At 35.8% G+C, this 20,041-nt stretch overlaps 2 long non-coding RNA genes across 4 annotated transcripts in view; one reads left to right on the forward strand and one right to left on the reverse strand.

The window, feature by feature from the left end:
* The window catches only part of LOC135290874 (uncharacterized), a 33,407-nt gene extending 21,761 nt beyond the window's left edge, over nucleotides 1-11,646 (reverse strand). For 2 of the 3 annotated variants that reach the window (XR_010353700.1, XR_010353701.1), the window contains exons 1-2: nucleotides 10,559-11,646; nucleotides 9,779-9,936 (exon numbers count right to left, since the gene is read on the reverse strand). This is a non-coding gene — a long non-coding RNA (uncharacterized LOC135290874). Of the gene's footprint in view, nucleotides 1-4,671; nucleotides 6,702-9,778; nucleotides 9,937-10,558 lie in introns of those variants that run through there. The other variant, XR_010353699.1, reaches the window with a different exon arrangement.
* Nucleotides 11,647-12,839: 1,193 nt separating this feature from the next.
* Nucleotides 12,840-19,524, forward strand: LOC135291149 (uncharacterized). The gene is made up of 5 exons (XR_010354020.1): nucleotides 12,840-13,498; nucleotides 13,587-13,801; nucleotides 15,434-15,517; nucleotides 15,688-15,773; nucleotides 17,537-19,524. It is a non-coding gene; the product is annotated as an uncharacterized LOC135291149 (long non-coding RNA).
* Nucleotides 19,525-20,041: the final 517 nt, after the last annotated feature.

The raw sequence follows: 20,041 nt of genomic DNA on the forward strand, positions 1-20,041 counted from the left end.
GTTACAGACTTTAATTTCAATTTACAGAAAAATTAAGTTGTCTGATGGGATTACTTGGAGATTTACCTATTTTCATTATCCTAAGGTGTAGCGCCTGAAACATGATTATTCTGTGCCTGGGCCTGTGTCATCGGACAGTTGGGACTTCAGAAGAAAACTGTAAAAATACAGATGGCTGAGTGAGTAGTTTTAGTTTGGAAATGGCTGCATGTGTTTTCAATATATTGATATATATTGGATATAGAGTATATCCTGTTAATAAAAATTGATGTTAATCCTAATCTGACCTACTTTATTGTTCAAGGTTCAATTTCAAGTTTATGTTCTCTATTATTACTTGGTTTTCTTTTTTTCCAAAAGCAATGGAAGAGAGGATTTTGAGATTTTGTTAGCTTCCCTTTTGCATGCCAGGACTGATTGTAGACTAAATGGACATTCAGTGTATTAAAAATAATAGTGTATGGCTGTGGTCTTTGAATTAATTTATCAAAGGTGAGAACTATGGATTTATGAAAGGTGAGAACTATGAACAGAATTATGTTCTGCCATCACAGGACAGAATTTTTTTTTTCTCTACACAGAAACTTGCTTGACTATCTTACAGGTTTTACCACAATGCTTTTGTAGAGTTCACTGTGTGGCAAATAAGCAAAAAAAAAATTTATGAAAAAGGAAATACTAAACAGGGCTAGGAGGTGAATCCCACCTCTAATACATTGCTCAAAGTAAGATGTGGACATAGAAAAACATCTTCCAAGGGCTGCTTTTTCTACTATCAGAGAGAAATTTTTGTATTGATTATTCTTTTTTTCAAGGAGGAAAATAACCTTCTTAACCCCACTGCAGAATCCAGTATACTTTATGTGTGCCAGATCAGTTCTTTAGCTCTTCCTTGATATTGTCCATCTCCTTTTAGTCACCTCCTACCCACTACTTCAGGATATTCATTGAATGAACATGAAACCAGATTAACTACATGCATTTACAGGATTATCTAAGATTATATGTAATTGTGTTTAAATGCTTTCTTTAAATGAATCATGGCAGATAATACCTCCATGTTGTGATTAAACCAGGTTATGGTGGGCCATAGAAAATCATTGTTGGAGCTAGTGAACAATTTGTTCTTTAGCTGTACTTGGACCTTGTTGCGTTTTGTTAGTACCCCAATCTTTGAAACAACCTCACATAAGAAAATGCTTTGAGATGTAATATATACGAGAATGTATCAGTCTTGACTGAAGTATTTATTTTTATTCTTATTAAATAAAGAGAGTCACAGATTATGATAAATCTTGCATTGCCCTTCAGAGATACATCATCTAGTGCTTGAGGCCAAGAAATGAGTACTTTCCATAATTAGTAAGGAAAATTTAATAATTGGGCTGTGGTTTATGAGGATTCTTCCTCTAAGAAAAGAAACCATCTAACTCAGTCAAATAAGTTAACATGATTTTTTTTAGCATACAATTATTGCAATTTCATTTTATATAAATTCTACACATAACTTTTTCCCATTTCTCCTTAACATAGCAGAACAACCTTGGTTTGTTAGTGCTTTATACTCATTTTTTCTGCCTGAAAATCTACTTAATATTTTGTTAGCATGATTTCTGATCAGTGTATTCTCTGACATAATTTTCTGAATACAGTGGAGAAAAAGTTTTTGTATTCCAATAAATGGAATAAATTGGTATATTTCAGTGGAATTTTACGAGGTGACAAGGTGTCACTTTAAATCCTGTTCTGTCATCATGTAGAAACTTGGCATCTGAATTGTTTATGCTCAAAAAATTTAAAAAGCTAAATCTGTTTAAAGTTATCTTCCTTGCTAAGCACAAAAATACTTTTGTGTACTAGCATGTCTAGTGTATGTATGTGGTAGTTTAAGCCCAACCAAGCCCTATGCAGCCATTCACCCACTGCCACACGAGCGGGATCAACAACAGAATGGAAAAGGTAGCAGCTAGAAAGGTAGCAGCTAGAAAAGTTGAGATGAAGATAATTTAATAGCAAAAGTAAAAGCCACAAACACAAAGAAAGTAAAGCAAGGAATTAATTCACTCCTTCCAATGGCAGGCAGGTTTTCAGCCATCTCCAGGAGAGCAGGGCTACATCAAGTAGAATGGATACTTGGGAAGACAAATGCCACCACTCCAAATGTCCCCCTATCCTCTTTCTTTACCTCATTTTACATTCTGACCATGATGTCATATGGTCTGGAATATCCCTCTGATAAATTTGTGCCACCTGCCCCAGCTATGCCTCCCTACAATGTCCCTTGCACCCCAATTTCCTGGCCAGTGTGGTAATACAAACAACAGGAAAGGTCCTGGCTCTGTGTAAGTTCTGCTCAGCAATAACAAATATTATTAATTCTGTGTTCAGGAGAAATCAAAAACACAAGCACTATGAAGACAATTAATCTACCCCATCCAAAATCAGCACACATGGAGATAACTTTAACTAACAGCAAATCATTTCTCTGGATGCACCTGCAAAAAAAATTATTACCTTTTATTGGGTTTGACCAAACATCTACTTAACCCAGCATTTATGTAAACTTCTACAGCTATCAAAGCAGCTGTAGAAGTTTACAAAAAAATATATGAATATACATAGAAGTAGGAAATACATAATATTCATCTAACACACCTTAGCCTGAATTTGAAGCTCTTATTCATGTGAATAAAGTCCCATTGAAATCAGGGGATTAACCTCCTGACAGTATTGTTCTGTTCCGCTTTTTAACAGAAATAGCATCATGAGCTTACCAAATGGATATTGATCCTCTAAACGCTCTTATGAAAAGCCCCAGTAGAGTTCCTTAAGAGAAGTTAAGATTTACAGAACAGCCAGGCTATCATTTCAGCTAAACATAAAATGTGCAAGTGTCAGTATAATTTGTTTCCTGACTTTGGCCAAGAAGCAGGTTTTTGTTGTGAGTTTCTTAATATCTCCTTCTGAATCCAGTTTTTTGGGGAAAATATTCTTATATGCCATATTTAGAGTCTAAAAAACCAAGCAAACAGAACAAAACCAGAACATCCTGTCAGAGAAAAAAATGTTAGGTTGAAAGCTATATTAGTGCGATATCTCTTGAATTTTGATGACATACACTTTCCACCTTTCCGATGGGAAACTTGGACACCTTAGATACCATAAAATGATTGTGGCACTTATGATAAGGGTTCAAAAATACTGCTGGTGTTTAAAAATAGCCACGACTCAGGATTTACGTGCATCAGACTGCTCCAAAGAGCTAGGCCAGTTATTCTACACACACACAAGCTCTGATGTAATTTTTCAGCATGTAATTTTGCCAAAAAAATAATCTAGCCTTTAAAATCTGCTCTCTGGTAAATATTTAGTTGGTAATATAATCAATATTCCCTCAACAATCACAACCTCTAAATAGCTTAACTGAACTCATATGTTGTTCAGGAAATGTGAGAGGGAGGGAGAAGGAGAAAGAGGGAAGGGGAAGGGGAAGGGGAAGGGGAAGGGGAAGGGGAAGGGGAAGGGGAAGGGGAAGGGGAAGGGAATTATGCCATCTCGCTACAAGCTGCGGAGGGAAATTAATATTCAAAAGGTTAAGGTGTCTGTGAAATGTATGTAATGAGTAACACTCATAGTTTGTTACTATAGGTTCATTGCCTCTAACACTGAGGACGGCACATGGATAATTTACGATTCCCATTGTCCCCTCTGCAGGGATTAATTCTGAATTATTTATGTACCTATATACGCACAGAACTGAAACATTTTAGTTAAAGACAGCCACTCACTCACAGTCTTGAAATTATGCAGCCCTTGTTGCTAAAAATGATGTTAGCCTCTTGTGATTTAAGTCATAACATTTTATTTTCAGTCCCACTGAGAGAAAAAGCATAGAGAAAGAAAAAAAGATATATTTTCCTGCAGATATTTCTGAATGCATTTTTTTGAGATTTAAATAGATAATGGTAATTTGATGAGTCAAAAATATTGTTATAATGTGTGCATAAATAAACGTTACTTTATTCATGATTAGAGAGAATTTTTCTATTGCTTTGTGAGAATAATTTTCAGAAGATGTTTATTTTTGAATACAAAATCTTTGCATTTCAATAATGGGAATCACATCTACTTATTAATTAATCAAAGAATGGAGTTTCATTTTGGGAACTCGGTCCTTACTGTTAAGAATTCCCACCAAATCATTGCCTTCAGTACAAATGAAACCTTCACTGCTGTTTCCATTTGAGCTCGAATGATTCCTTGCTGCTCTAAATATCTTTTGGATATATTAAATTTTTTTTCATGGTGGAAAAATGCAGATATTAATAATTTCTTAATAACATATTAGACTAGGGAGTGTCTTGAGATCAACACCAAGGATAGCATTTGATGAAGAACTAAACCAGTCAGCACGATCAGGACATAGGCATTTTATTTCAGCTAAATATTGATTTAGCATACTACATCTGGTTTCAACCAATTTGCTTCATCTGGAGGAGACGCATTTCTTTTGTACAAACCTCTTTTAATATGACACAATTGTGACGTAAAATTTTTAGTTTGCCATTATACAGATGTCACTATGCTAAGGGCAATTAATAAAAAGCGTAAGAGAAAAGAAACCATTGCTTGAGCAGCCCCAGACCTTTGGGGTTTCACATGAACTGGCCATCTCTACCTTCAGGAATTGTACCTATAATGATAATTGTTCAAACAGACAGCACAGGCTGTAAGCAGAGTATTTAATACAGAGTGGATAAAGATGTAAAAGTATTTGACATGGAAAAGAGATTTTAAAATGGTATAAAAGATCAATCCTCCTTTTTCCCCCTCCTGTACAATTCAACAATTGTTAATGAATTAGGAGGAGGAGCATATTGATGTACTGCTTGACTGTAACACAAAGAAGTGTAGTTAGCAAAAAGCTGCAGTGGGTAATGAACAGTATTTTAACTCGGCAGTTTAACCTCCGTGTCTGTCAGCAGTGACCTTTTACCAACCCCAATGAGAGCCTGATTTCTCACTTTTGCTACTCACCGCTGGATGAGTGAATGTAGAATTTGACAGCTAGAGGTTTTACATGAAAAGGGAAGGTACTTAAAAAGCATGTTTTGTGATGATAGGCTACATTTATTCACTGTTCATTACACTGGGTGCGCAGGAGCGTTTGTGGATTGATTGGGTGTGAGCAGCTTGTCTTCTGGGGCAGCGAGGAGACATTATTGACCTGCATGGGAGTCGAGGTGGCCTCCAGATGACCCCCCTTTCACCTGGAATTGACCTTGAAAACAACCTAGGGTTCACCCTGCTTTGAATAAATAGAAAAGTGACTTAACAGCATGTGAATTATTAGAATGGACATATTGCACATTTCTCCTTTTTCAACTTTTATAGAAGTGCATGTATAGGGGGTGGAGGGAGAGTGTTGCCTTTTAGATTTCCAGATACAGCAGCTGCACAACTTGATATTTGCACAGATTTATGGCAAGAGGCAACTAGACTTTCTCTGGCTTGATGTTAAATTTTGCAATTCATCATTATTGATTAGAGCCTACACTCTATGACAGAGCCCAACCCTTACTATGACAATTGCTATTTCAGTTGTTATGGGCCATAATGGGCTATAGGGATGATTTAAAAGAGCACAATAGCTATCTGTAATTACACATGAATAATCCATGAATTCTCTAGCACAGTGCTTATAATCAGACCCTAACAGCCAAGGCATAGATATTTGTACTTGTTTTCCCTTCAGCAGCTAGGCTAGAAGGCACCTCTACCTGTATACTCCACCACAACACGCCAAAAACAATTGTTTCTTTCTGTGTCCAGTCTTGACTTTTCTTCCTGTGCTTCAAATAAATCAGTTAAAGCAGAGGGTAATGGCATATTGCATCACTGCCAAGATTGCAGCCTGCTAATGAACTTGGCTGGGCATGGAGAGCTGCCTAGAGCTGCCTTCTCAGAAGCTGTTTCTTTGGTTTTACTAGATACAAAGAGTTATATTTTCAAGTTTCTAAACTCTGATGCTTGTTTCTATGACACCCTTTTCTCTGTGGAAAGACAAATAAGGGAAACATGTACTAATTCTGAAAGTCGGCTTATTTCAGGTTGAACATTTTCTGAACTGTTGCCCAACTTTTGCCTCTGTTTTGAAACATTAAGAGCACTGATCACAAAAGTATATTTTATGTAGGTCAGATGCAATTCTTTCAGGGAACTGCTTTGGTGATAAAACCTTGGATACGTGGCATCATGTAAGTGGTATCACTTACATAAGAAAGCCAAGTTGACCCAATTTTTTCTAAAACAAGGCCTCTTTCATCTCAGGTACATCATTCTGAGCTAATTGAACAAAATCTAGATAATTAACACTCTGCAAAACCTATGCTCACCGCTTTGCCTTATATTTATGATGGCTGTCCTATGGCTGTCTTAGACTTCCATGTTGGTCCTAGGTAAGCAGAGAACGCTATTTGTGCTGATCAAAAGCACAGTGTAATTTTATTTCCAGCAATAACTTTCTGGGTGCTCCTGCTGTTTTGGGTTCTGCAAAAAATGTTTCGTTCCTCATGTATGGCTGAAGAGGGTTTTTCATTCTCTCAGAGAGACGATTTTTCTTCCCTTCAAGTTTCACTGCTAAGGCGTATTTAGGATACGCTTTCAAATAGCTTCCTTGCAAAATTAAAATGTAACTTTTCCTAAAAATAAAATATTAAGAAATTAAATAAGAGCCTGCATAATATTCTTCTGAGTCATGCAAATTATTTTTTAAAATATTATTTCCTCCTAAGAGCTGTTTGTACATTTGTCTGTACATCAAGTAAACACAAAGCAAGGACATGTCTTCTTTAACAGCTGAGTCTGTACAGAACACACACACACAAATGAAAGAGGTAACTTCTAAGAGGTATGACATTAGAAAGATATGTACTAGCATAGTCAGCTTCCAGTTCATCTTTTTTCCTACCTCTAAAAAAGAAAAGGCAGTTTTGCCCAGAGAAAGAAATAAAAGGGAATCCTTGTTAAATGGTACATTAACAAAATAAAATAACAGTTGTATTAGAGACTTGTGCAGAAAGAGATGTTTGAGTAGCAAATGATAATTTACTTTTGAGGTATATTAAAAAGGTTTAATCTTACTAATCATGAGTTAAATTGGATGTTTTAATCAGTTAGTGAATGCCAAAAATAATTATGCCAAAGTGCTTAGTCTGCAGAATGTGTACACAAAGCATATAAATCCTTTCCTTCCCCAGGGATTTCTCAGAATAACACACAACTAGAAGACAAAAGCGATATCAAACTCATATAAATTAACATTGCAAATGATATGAAAAAATACAATAAATAATTGTATTTAATCTATCACTCTGATTATATTATAAAGGGGAGAGTGTCCAACACAAATATGTTCATTAATCTCTTATATCCTCACTAAACTTTTTCAGGAAACATTCCTGCCAATTACTCTTCACAGTTCAATTGAAGGTCATCTTCTGAATAGCAAAAGTGGGTTAATACCTTAGTACAGAAATCTATAATCTTTTTGGAAATAAATGTTCAAAACTGATTTAAGTTGACTTTTTCTTTCTCTTGGGAAGAAAAGTATTTGTCAGTATTTAATACGCACTCTGAAATCTGGAACAATGCATCCTAATGGATCTTTTTCTTTAGTTGTGTTGCTTCTCACAGAAGTTCATAGAGATTTCATTTATACAGGACCTTTCTTCAATCTAGAATAGTACATACCTACTGTATGTGTCTGTGTGTCTGTGTCTGCGTATGCATGTATTTGTGTTCATAATTACTGAAGATTGCATGCAAATCTAAATGAGATGGCAGCTGTGTAGGTGAAATGATCTTTAATCTTTGCATCCTTTTTACAAAATAATTTTGGGCCTAAATTTTTTATACAACCTTTTTGCCTGCAGAATATAAGGACATGCCTATCACATATGCTATGCATACGCTATATGAAGGCTTTTTTTGGAAGCACCTAACATATGACTTGTGAAATGTGAAGAATAGTTTTATGATTCAAGGGCTTAATTTTTAATTTTTGAAGTGCCTATCTTCACCCTTTCAGTTAATTCTAATTTTCTTGGTTTTTAATAAAAAAATCTTGCAGGGTAAGCCCACCAACTGGGACTAACAGGTTGATTTTAAAATTATTACAAATTATTCCTTGCATTTTACTTTCTCAAGACACAAAACTGGAAAGGAAAACTGATGCAAAAAAGAAGAGGCCATTATGCTGAAATGGTGAGTTCGTGATTATAATATAATCTTGCTTCTGGCATGACTGAGTTTTTTCTCGGGTTTTTTATTTCTTTTAAAAGGCCATATATAGGCTTAATTTTTCACTGCTCCTATTGTTACTCAGGAGTTAACTCCTCTGAAGGGAACAGAATTAGGATTGCAAGGGAAATAAAGAGGATGCTGCCTTTATTCTTTTGCCATTTACATACCTCCACTATACCTGCATAAGCATCCCACATGAATGAAGCATTTATTAATACCTTTTGGCAAGACAGGTGCTTCATATACTTTAGCACCTTAAAAAAAAACTGAACCCATACACAGCACAAACTGTAGGCCGCTGAAAATGTATGAAATTATTGCTTCATGGAAGATCATTTTCAAAATTTATTTGTCCATTTCAGATGTAAAATTCAAAAATAATAATAATTCCAAATTAACATTTGAAATTTGGATTACACTTGCCTTCTTAATATCTTATACATAATTATACACTATCTCTGCCTCCAATGCTTTAGGCACTTTCTACTTGTGAACAGCAAAATTTTAAAAAATTGAAAACCAGGCACAAAACTTTGTATCATAAGTTGCAGCCAGAGGCCACCTCAAAGTTTCACTTATCAAATAAAAACTGAAATTTTAAAATGGTTAGTTCTAGATTCCATGTTTATTGAAACACTGGTATATAATTAGGTGCACTAGAGACAGAATATTATCACTAAGCATGAATGTTCAAATTTTCATAAGTTAAAGTAACAATTTATTTGATAAAAATCTGCTCATGACATTTTTTTCAGAAGTTCAGTAATTGTAGCATAGAAGCATCACAGAAACACCTCAATTATCTGTTTGAGAAAGATAACTGGTGTGAATTAAACACAAGTTTTACTAGTAGGAGTCTACATGATAGTACAAGTAGTGGTGTAAGAGGCTTTGAAATTTCTATTTCTTTGAACTTTCAGATTCTAGAATAATCTGATAAGATTATTTTTATGATTTATTATTTGTATGTAAAATAAATTTCCTGCAATCTCCTATAGCCATGAAAATTCAATTTCTCTCCTAGAGAAAAATTTAATAATTTTGACCATTTTTGCCCATTAAAAATTGTTCAGTATTGTCTTTAACGTTTGGTAAAATATAAAGATTAGAAGATTGTTTTAGGCTGGATATTCATAAAATGCAAATTGTCATCTGACATTATCCACTGTTATCTCAGGGCAGCCAATTTTTAATTTCTGCCATTCTTAATTCCCCTAAGGGGAAAGCAGAACAAAAAACAAAAACAAAGACAAAAACCCAAAACCAAAACCAAAACCAGAAAAAAAAAAAAAAAAAAAAAAAACCCAACCAAACAAACAAACAAAAAAAACAAACAAAAAAAAAAACCCAAAAAACTAAAACCAAACAAACAACAAAAAAACCCTACCCATATGTGAATATATTTATGAAAAAAGTTAGCATTTATTTCCTGGTTATTTTACCCATAGTATTTTTAAATATAAGTTCATCTTACCTCCACAAGATCTCACCCACTCAGTAATATTTTAAGTTCGCTTTTTTTAAAGACAGCTTTTCTTCTTTACATGTTGAGATGGAGTTTTGTGAATGGAGTGCTGAGATTTCTTTGCTGACATGTTTGGAGTCCAGAAAAATGGTTAAGAGACAAGAGTTCTTGGGCGGGGGGGTGGAGGGAGGTGGGGGGAGAAGGTAGAAAATACGCTATTAATAGAAAGTTAATAGACAAGTGAAAGGGGCAGAAATTCACCCCTCCAAAAAAAATTTCAAACCAAAATGAGAAGAAAAAAAAAAGCCTTGAAATCTCTCTGATCCACCCATATACTGAGTTACTTTAATTTTTTCTCTGTCACAACTTTCCTATTTGCATATAATCTTACATTATCTTTTTCTCTCAGCAGATGTTCTCTGCGGTATGGTATTGAAAATACATACAGATTATGCAGTAACATACAGGAGAGGAGGCAAAAACTGGGGGAAAAAAGTAGAGTATTGAGAGGCTAAATTAAAAATTAGAAAATCCAAGAGTGTAGAGCTGTTCTCCTGGGAAATTATTTGAAATAGAGAAAAAAAAATAACAGAAAAAAAAATGGAAGTGAAGTAGATGATAGAAAGTTATAAGAGGTACAGAAGGAAGAGAAATTTTAAAAAGGCAATCTGAAGTGTAGACATACAGGAAATATCTGAAATTAATAAGGTCAAAGGTTGGAAATAAATTAAAACCACAGTAATAAAATCTAAATTGTTTCCAAATATTTTGTGCATTTTTAATACTTACTTGAACACGAAAAGGAGCCCAAAAACAGAAGTCTTGATTGAGGTACAGCTTGAAGGAAGATGAGTAATTACAATGTCTGTTTCTGTATTGATGTCTATGTGCAAGTTCCTAAGGCCGGTTTTAGTTTAAATGAGTTGGAGTGGGGGGAAATAACACTTTCTTCAGTTCACTCACAGGACTGTTTGTTTTGGGTTTTTTTAACTGATTACAAGTTGTTTGAGCTAAATCCTACTGAAAGAGGCAAGTGATCAGTTCACAAAACCTTGAAGCTCTACTTCCACAATTGCAGTTATGCCAAGATATTTTTAAAAAGCAGGGCTATGAATCTTGTGGATGTACATGTGAGAGAAAGAGGAAGAGTCAATTATAGTATATAAGCATTTACACCCTCTTTATACAGCTGAGCATCAAAGAAACACATTTTAATAAAAAACCTAATTATTTCAGTCTCTTATGTTGTGTCAATCCCACATCCCACATCAGTTACTTGTACCCCAAGCAATATCTTGTTTCCAAGGACACAGAGTTGTCTTTGTTCTTTTCTGGGAATTTTGGCATTGGAGGGATTTCTGATAGAAGGTATGAGTTTCCTTCTTATTAACATGTGAACTTTTGCATACTTCATAGACATGATTTCAGTGGGGAAAGCTAACTCCCAGTATTCCAGAGTATGTTAAAAAAGGTTTATTTACTTGCTAATGTTTTTCTGACAACTCCACTGTTATCAAAGATGGGTTTATTGGAATAAAAAAAAATCTCTTCCTGTGCCAGACCTCATCCCTTTCCCTGATACGGTAGTGGTCTCACAAGCCCAAGTGCTTGAAAGGAAAGACAGAGGATCACAAATAAAATTTGTCCTCACTGCAAGTTAATAGAACCCTTTAAATTGTTGTGTGGTCATATATAGTATCATGTCCTTATGTGGTATAAGTAGTTATGCATATTACTGTATTAGAAATGTAGACAAATATTGTCAAAGATTTTCTGTGATTTGGTTGTCTTCTCAAGAGTAGAAGGAAACCTGATTTAAAAAGAGACCGTAATCAAATACCTAAAATATTTGTTTCAATTTAATATCTTACCTTTTATTCTCTCCCATTCTATTGTGTTATTTCTTACATTTGTTAAAACAGTGTTTCTCACCCGTAGTGTCATAGCTCTGTTGTATTTAAGAGGAAGTGATAGTCCCTTGGCCTTATTTACTCATTGTTTACAAACATCTGCATACATTAGATGTTCTCATTCCACTCCTTTCTATTCTTTTTGAAACCTTTTGTTCCCAACAGTTTGTGAAGGTAAAATGAACTGTACTTGATTTACAAACTGTTCTCATTATTAGTCTTATGCTTGTATTTTAATTATCGCATTCATAACATTCCTATGGATTCTTAATGTCAAGGATGAATAATAACCTCCGTAACTTTATAAAACCCTTGAATGAGAACCCCTTTAAAGCAAGATGCCTTGCTAGGGGTATATTTCTATCACATTGCATTTGTGCTGAACTGATAAGCAGATGGACTGCAACAGTTTGTACTTTTCAACTTTCATAGCAAATAATTTTATTTCTGCATATAATGGGTTGTAATATAAACTAGAAACCTCAAGACAGTGCTTTTCAGAAGTAGTTAAGTAAAATGAAATATAATATATTTGTCAGTTGTGAATAAAAATGTACTTTCTGCCAATAGCATTTTAAGTACTTATTTCTTTTAGCATTATACAAGTGGTATACTCTTCAAAATCCATATCTCACCCTGTTTCTCCATTATCCTAATACTTATGTAATTCCTGGTGTTGGTCTAAAGATGGAGAAAATCAATTCAATTTGATAACACTGTTGAGCTGATGATCATCTAAGTCACCACAATGTTTCAGCCCACTCTTTTTTTGAGAGATAAATAATGGGAAGAATAATGCTTGGTGTCCTGGTTTAAAGGACAGATGTCTGCCAATGAAGGCAGGAACCTCCCTTGCAATGGAAAATGTGACCCCTTCTTTCCAAATCATTATAACTTTGAAATTACAGGGCTTTCAGGCAAAGGTATGGGAAAAGGAATAACAATTCTTTACTACCGTATATAACAAGGTAAAAAAACCCAACAACTGCAGCAACAAAACCAGAGACCCGGTAGCAGCCTTCTCTCGACTGCCAGGCTCTTTTTCCTTGGTGCAGTTCCCGTCACGGCCGGCAGAGGCACTGTTGGCTCCAGGCCAGGCAGGGCAGGTGCAGTAATTCCCCCGCAGCTGCAGGGGGCGCTGTGGCATGAGCCCAGCCGCCTCTCTCTCTCATGGCAATGGCAGGTGCACTGGTGGAAGAGAGAAAAGGGGCTTCCTTTACCAACTCATGGCAAAGGAAGGAGCACCAGTCCTGGTGCTGCTCCAGATGGCAAAATGGGCTGTAGTCAGAAACTCAGAGCAGCAGGCCAGAACAGCAGAGTTGAGCGCACCCCAAAACAGCAAACAAAGTGTAGCAAAAACTCCGAAGCCATCGCAGGAGCCTCAGGGGTGGACACAGGGTGTCAGATTGAAGTGTAGCAAAAAAAATAAAGCAGCATCTGAAAACAGCGGGTCTGGGCAGTGGCATCTTGGCTCCCCAGCACTTCCCACTGGGAAGTGCTCCCTCCGGAAGTGGGAAGGGGTTGGGGTCCGGGGTTTTCCCCTGAGGCACGCAAGTAGATGATGAGTGTCCTTTCCAGTGATGTCAAATGTCAACAAGTTACCAGTTCAACAGGTGCTCTTATGAGCAAAGCCTCGCTCACGGCAGGAGAAGCAGAAAAGGATGGAACTCCAGCAGCAGTGAATTCTGCCCACAGCAACAGCAGCACCATATCACCCCCAGAACAAAGAGCAAGAGAGAGTGAAGCTGAGTCCAGCCCCTCAGCCCCTAGCCAAAATCTTGCAGTATCCTCTACCCTTCCTAAAAGAAAGCCCCCCCAGGTGAGAGACAGTAGCAAACTGACCAGTTCCCCCTCCTCCTTGGCTACATCTTTTGTCTCTCTTAAGTACCATCATTTCTATATCTTAGGCAACAAATAGGAGAAAATTCCCTGAGTGAAAGAAAGAAAAAACGGGAAAAGTCCTAACCTCCAATACTTGCGTAAGAGGTGAAGGGTCACAGTGCAGAGAATTGCTTCGGAACATCATCATTTTGATCATGAATTGGATAATAAGTTCAACCTCCTAGATGATAATAATTGTGTCTAGTCTCAGAGTTCAGCAGGTTTCTTCTTGGTGATCAAGGTAAGATGAGCAACACAAGTTCTTTATCAAATGGAAGGGGTCAAGCATCGATAGCAGCTGGCACAGTAAAGCATTTCTTTCAGCTTCTTTGCTGAACAAGGAAGAAGCATGCTAGATAGATAGGAATTTGCAAGTTAATTAACTATGTAAAATTATAGATTTATTATATGAATGGCCTATGGGCTGTTCAAAATTAGTTTGAAATTAAGCTTTATTTACTTCTTTTTACATGATAATTTACAGATGTGTAAGAAAAAAATATATGTCTGGTAGGTTTACACTGGAAGCAATGGTCATCAAGAAAATTACATTACCTCTCTTAAAAGCAGAAAGGTAAATAGACAAGTTAGGGCAAGTGTTACTGGTTTATGTTTCAATTAAGTTACTATATTGTACAAACAGTTGCAGACTTTACTGATGCTCTGGTTTTGACCATCAGCATTGTCTCCTTGTCGCATGGGGTAGGAGAGGTCTCTGGCATTGCTAGAAAAAAAAAAAAAGCCTGTTTCGCAGAGTCTGTCTGTGAAAAATCTTGGTTTCTTGGTTTCTAGGTTTTCAGTGAGGGAGAATTAGAAAAAATGGAAAATAAACAACCTCCCTGAAGGCCCCTCTTCTAAAGCCTGAGTTCACTTATAAAGTGTTGACAGTTCCCTATATAAAAAAATCAGAAGTGCCAGATTCCTGAAGTGCTGGGAAATTGCAAGATTAGGTGATATGCCTAAGGAAACTGAAGGAAACAAAACAAAGTAATCACTGTGGGGTTTCTTAAAAATATATTTTTTTTGTTAGTGGGTCTTCAACACAGATGCAGAAAATATATAGTTTATCCAATTGATTTCTTCATTTCCAGTCATTCTTTGATTTTTGACAGCTTTTAATTAATGCTGTTATAGAAATTTATGTGAATTGGACAGAGTGTATATGTTGTGGCAAACACCACATGTGTGGGGACACGAGGCTTGACTCCATTTTGCTCAGAAGGCTGATTTATTATGTTATATATTATATTAAAATACTACATTAAAACTATACTAAAGAACAGAGAGAGAAGACAGATCAGAAGGCTACAAAGGACAAGAATAGAATCCAATAGAATGCATAACAAAATCCTGTGACTGCTCACAGCCTTGGCACAGGTGGCTGTGGTTGGTCACTAATTGAAAACAATCCACATGGACCAATGGAAGATGCACCTGTTGCATTCCACAGCAGCAGATAGTTATTGTTTACATTTCTCTCCTGAGGCACTCAGCTCTCAGGAGGGGAAAAATCCTAGCAGAGGATTTTGCACAAAATATCATGGCTACAGGTATATTTTTTGGAAAGTTTACTTTGGATTTAAATTTTTATTTTAAAATAATTTCATAGATATCTTGTGCTGTTTTACAAGTATCTGCAACCAAGAATAAAAATGCGATTTTAGCAGTGCTAGTAATTAGTACTTTATAAGTGATAACAGATGTTAAATGGAGATTTCTAAAACTGATACCAAAACAGTTTTGAATGAGTCATCTATATATTTTCTGGAGTATACTATAGAAATGTTAGCAAGGCAGTTGAAAGACAGTTTCATTCAGATGGTGAATACAGCTGGATTGATTTTTTTTCATATCTCTTTAAATCTTATCCTAGATATTTCTACCAACGCCTTAGCCCCAGCTCCTCAATGCATTTTCTATTTTCAATACAAATACAAGTGTGTGATGTTTGCTAAAGGTAAGACATGAAATGTTGAACTAAGAGGTAAAAAACACTTCTGTAGTGGGATAAGGGGCAAATTTTAATTCCACATTGAAAATGTGCCTCTTAAAGGTGGAATCTTCTGACAAAAATGTAACAAGTTAATGCAATGCAGAGCCTTAATGAAGAATTTCATTGATTTGTAGCAACTTTGTAGGTGATCACCTGAGAGAAGACCACATGACTTTGGGGAGCTGCAGGACATAATACTGATCATAGGAAGAAATGTATGGTAGGTTTAATGCAAGCATGGAGCAAGCACTATTCCCAAGTAATTCCCAAAAGAAAGGTGCTGTGTTTGGTTCCTCTGCATAATTAATTACTGAAGACATAATCACAGCTCTGTGCTGTGAAGTCATTCTTCAGAGAGACTGCAGAAAACCTAAAGTCACAGCGAGCACTGACTCCTGCTAGGCAACCAACCTGCAGAGATTGCCCAGCCCTTTCCTGACCTTGTTCCACTCATGGAAGGTTTGGGAAGTGCACACCAACCCTCAGCACAGGCAGTGGCTTGGTCTCACACAAATCTGCAAGTAAATGGAGGGCTGGATTTGGAGAGAAGTTGTATTCTCTTTTTTCTCTCCACTGAGTTATTCTGCATATGGCAGGCATTTGGTTTATCTACAGAGTAGAGGTTTCTCACCTTTCTGCACCTTTCCCAGCAGCTTTCACTCCTTCTTAAAGCTTTGGTGATTTTGGGTACTGGGGGGTTTTTTGGGCTTCTTTGGTTGACTGGTTCACAGGTTGGTTGGTTGGGGTTTTTTTTCCTGTCATAATCAGGTTAATTTGGCTTGGCTTACTGATTTTAAAATAGAGCTCAAGGATCTTCCTGAACATATATCTGTGCATATTTTGAAGCAATTTTCTTGACCAAGATCTGATCAGATTTCTGACTGTCTCTTTGCTATGCTTCTATCTGATCACCTGTTTTGGAGAGGGCAGGGCAGTCTTGCTTCCCTGCCACAACACGTCCTGCATCAGCTTACAAACTGTTGTCATCTTAATGAAACCATTACTGCTGGAGTTAAACAGACTAGTCTTCACTGAAGTCTTGTTGTTTGTTTTACTCACAAGCAGTGGGCTAGATGATTCTTTCCACAACATCTTGCTGTACTCAACTGTAGTGAAATGCAATAATCCTTCTGCCTTATTATCTTGTGTATCCTTTTTCACTGTGTTAGTCTATTTGACAGAGAGTACTGTGAGTCATCTCTCATATAGACAAAATTTGAATGACCTCTTGCACAAACAGATTTCCAGTGCTTTGAATTTCATTTTACAACTTATCAGAAATCTTTTTCTTCACAAGGATAATTTTAAGAGGGTTGTTATATTCTGCCAGAGTTTCCAGTGTGCACATGTATTGCACTTCAAGGGTCAGAACTTGCAGCACAACCACTCTTGAAATCACACTGGCTATATATGTCTTTGCATAAGACATTGGAAGGATATTTCTGGTTCTTTGCTTTGAATGATTTGATAGCAATCTTTCAAGAATGTGACACTTTTGTACAGAAGAAATGTGCAAAATCCCCCATAATGCTTGAAGTTTCAAAACAGGCCAAAGCTATCACTTTTGTCTTTGCCTCTGGCTAGCCCTCAAGTATGTTACTTTTGACTACTAGTGCTTCATCTTTACAGGTTTCCTATATCAGTTTCCAAATTTGCTAGAAAAATGGAAAAAAAATCTGTAACATGCACTTACACTCTATATCTTGATCCACATTAGTTTCTACTATGGCTAATATGACAAGCAGTTTTACTGCCATGTTTCAGCATATGGTTTAAATTAAAATGATATTTCCATTGTCCTAATATGCATGTTTGTTTTTTAATGGTTGGTCTAGTCACATATTTTGAGGAATGTTTTTCAAAGTTCTTTACTCAGCAACGGAAGTATTTTAAATTATTTTATTCAGATGCTGTGATAAAAGATTTTCTGCTAAAACCTATACATCTTTTCTAACCCAGTCTTCTTTGTTTCATCACATGCAGTAAATAAATCCAAACTACTTGTTTCATCCCAGCAAATGAATAATCCCACAGGAAAAGGAACATCCAGAAACGTATTCAGGGTATATTACAGGGTATGTAAAGAAATCTGGTTTATGGTGACCCAGGTAAAAGAAAAAAGTCTTCAGGTCTTTTGTTTTAAACTCTGTTGTAGATGGGCTTCTTTTAATTCCACCTGAATTATCTGGATGGTCTTTCATGTAATTAGTATGTCAAACATTACTGGTTCTTTAAATTAACAAGATTAGCTTGGATATAATATATAATATAATATGGATTATATTGACATGAGAAAAACCTTTATGAAAATTTTATAGGAAGAAAAACTCCCCAAAGAAATACTTTCCCAGGCTCCTTTAGTTTCCAAGTTGAGTGTGTACTGGGAGGAGGCTTCAAAATGAGTCAAAACATGTACAAAACCAATAAAAAAATCATCCTTTAGGGAAGTCTGATTATTGTTTCACTTTTGATAATTACTCAGACTTCTTTGTTGTTTTTAGTATGACACACACCTCTTTTCTCCACTGAAATTTCTATGAACATAAAACAAAAGAATTTTCTGCAAAAGTTTCTACTAAATATTTCTCAATGCTGGCCTCTCTATATTTCATTAAATGGTTGCCATGACACAGGGCTTCCCTGGTTTTCCAGTCAATACTGAGTGAATTTAAAAACATGATGGAAAATCAGATCATCTCAGTAATTTTTGAAATAAGTAGCCTGGAGCCTCACACAGACTTCTCAGGACTTCTTTTTTCCTCCCTTTTTTATTAATTATCCTCTGGTGTGCCCTTTTTCTAAATTTTAAGTCTGCTTTAAATTTATTCTGAAGTCTCTGGATTAGGTTGAATGGTGTTTAAAGATTTGATTTAGTTTTAAGAGTGTCTGTCATAATTTTGTTTTCTGTTTCTTTGAATTTCCCACTGCCCCATTATGCAGTTCCCTGTTGCCCTATTCAGCAAAGAACAACATTACGGGTTAGAGAACACTGAAGAACTCCAAAGTTGGGGACTACAGTATTTGATAGTTCCTCACAGTTTTCTTTTTAATCTGCTTTTTCCCTTGGGGTTTATTTTCCCCCAGAACTTTTCCAAGAAAATTATTATCCACATTGATTTGGAGAGATTTTTATTTGTGTCAAACAAACTTGTTTTTAAAGAGTCTTAAAAAAAAGAAAAAATCAAGCTATGCTAACAAATACAGCCTTTGTGCAATTTTTGTAGACATGTGTTGTCTGTAATCAGTGCTTTTACGTTAATCAGAAATAAAAATCTGTTTATGATGCTGAGGGAATTAAAGCTCTGAAGAGATTGTTTTAGTTCTCTTTATTTATGATGATTTGTTAGCTCTTGACTGCAGAAATAATTTTGTTGCTTACATTAATCTGTGGTGACAGTATTAACTTCACATCATACATAAATATAATTATTGATCATTACCAGCTGTAATTCAGTGTTAGAATTACACATTTACATAATTGTGCTATTAGGTGTAAACTTGAATTTCATATCTGGGGTCACAAATAACTGGAGGCAGTAGAAACAGAAAACTCTGATTATATGTCATTCATATTTTAATATATGCTGTTGCAATTTTGATCAATGTTAATGTAAATATTTTTATGTACTATACAGCAATGAGATGCTAATGGCTAGAAATTACAGCAATATTGATCTAGCTAATAAAATGGAATGCATTAGTAAGAGAGGATATTTATTATTTCCTCCAAAAACTACTACACATCATCTACCCATGGAAAATTTCCTCCATCAAAGATTGAGATGACATTCTGGAAATGGTGTAAAGCTCTTCTCAAAAATCAGTCACAGGTTATCTTGTCTTTTCTGCCAGCAGCTTTTTCACTGATAAAGGTTCACAGCGAGAAACAAGCTAAATAAAGGGATTCACTTCTGTAATACATTCTCTTCTCCTCATGTAATCTGCACATAAAAAGACACTCCAGAAAGAACAGTCAGTACAGTTGGCCTTCTCCAAAAACTCCTCTGCAAGCATTAGGGGAATGTGCATGCACACCCCTGTCTTACTGATTGCCTCGAGCAAAACCTGTGAGCTTAGTGTTGCTTTTGGGTCCACTGCTGGTGAGAGGTCTTGAAAGATACAGGCCTGCACCAGCTCTTCATCTGGACTTGTCAATATAGGTAATATAAAACCACACACTGAAAACAGATGGACTGCTAATATTACAAGAAGAATGATCTAAATAAGGACAAAAGATGGCTTAAAGTAAAGATTTGTTTAAGATTTGACATCATATTCAGCTTCCCAAAATTCATCCTTTGTGAAATAAAACACAAACACGAATTTTAGTATTCCAAGCAACTGGAACAAACTCTGTTCATCCACAGGGAGTTGTTAACTTCTCATTTCCTGTGCTTATGCAACACAATAGCTCAAAGTGAAAGGCCACACAAAACTTAAGCCATAGAAAAAAAAGCACTAAACTTTTAAAATGAACTAAATTGAAAT

Source organism: Passer domesticus, chromosome Z, assembly GCF_036417665.1.
Source record: "Passer domesticus isolate bPasDom1 chromosome Z, bPasDom1.hap1, whole genome shotgun sequence".
Taxonomy (NCBI): domain Eukaryota; kingdom Metazoa; phylum Chordata; class Aves; order Passeriformes; family Passeridae; genus Passer; species Passer domesticus.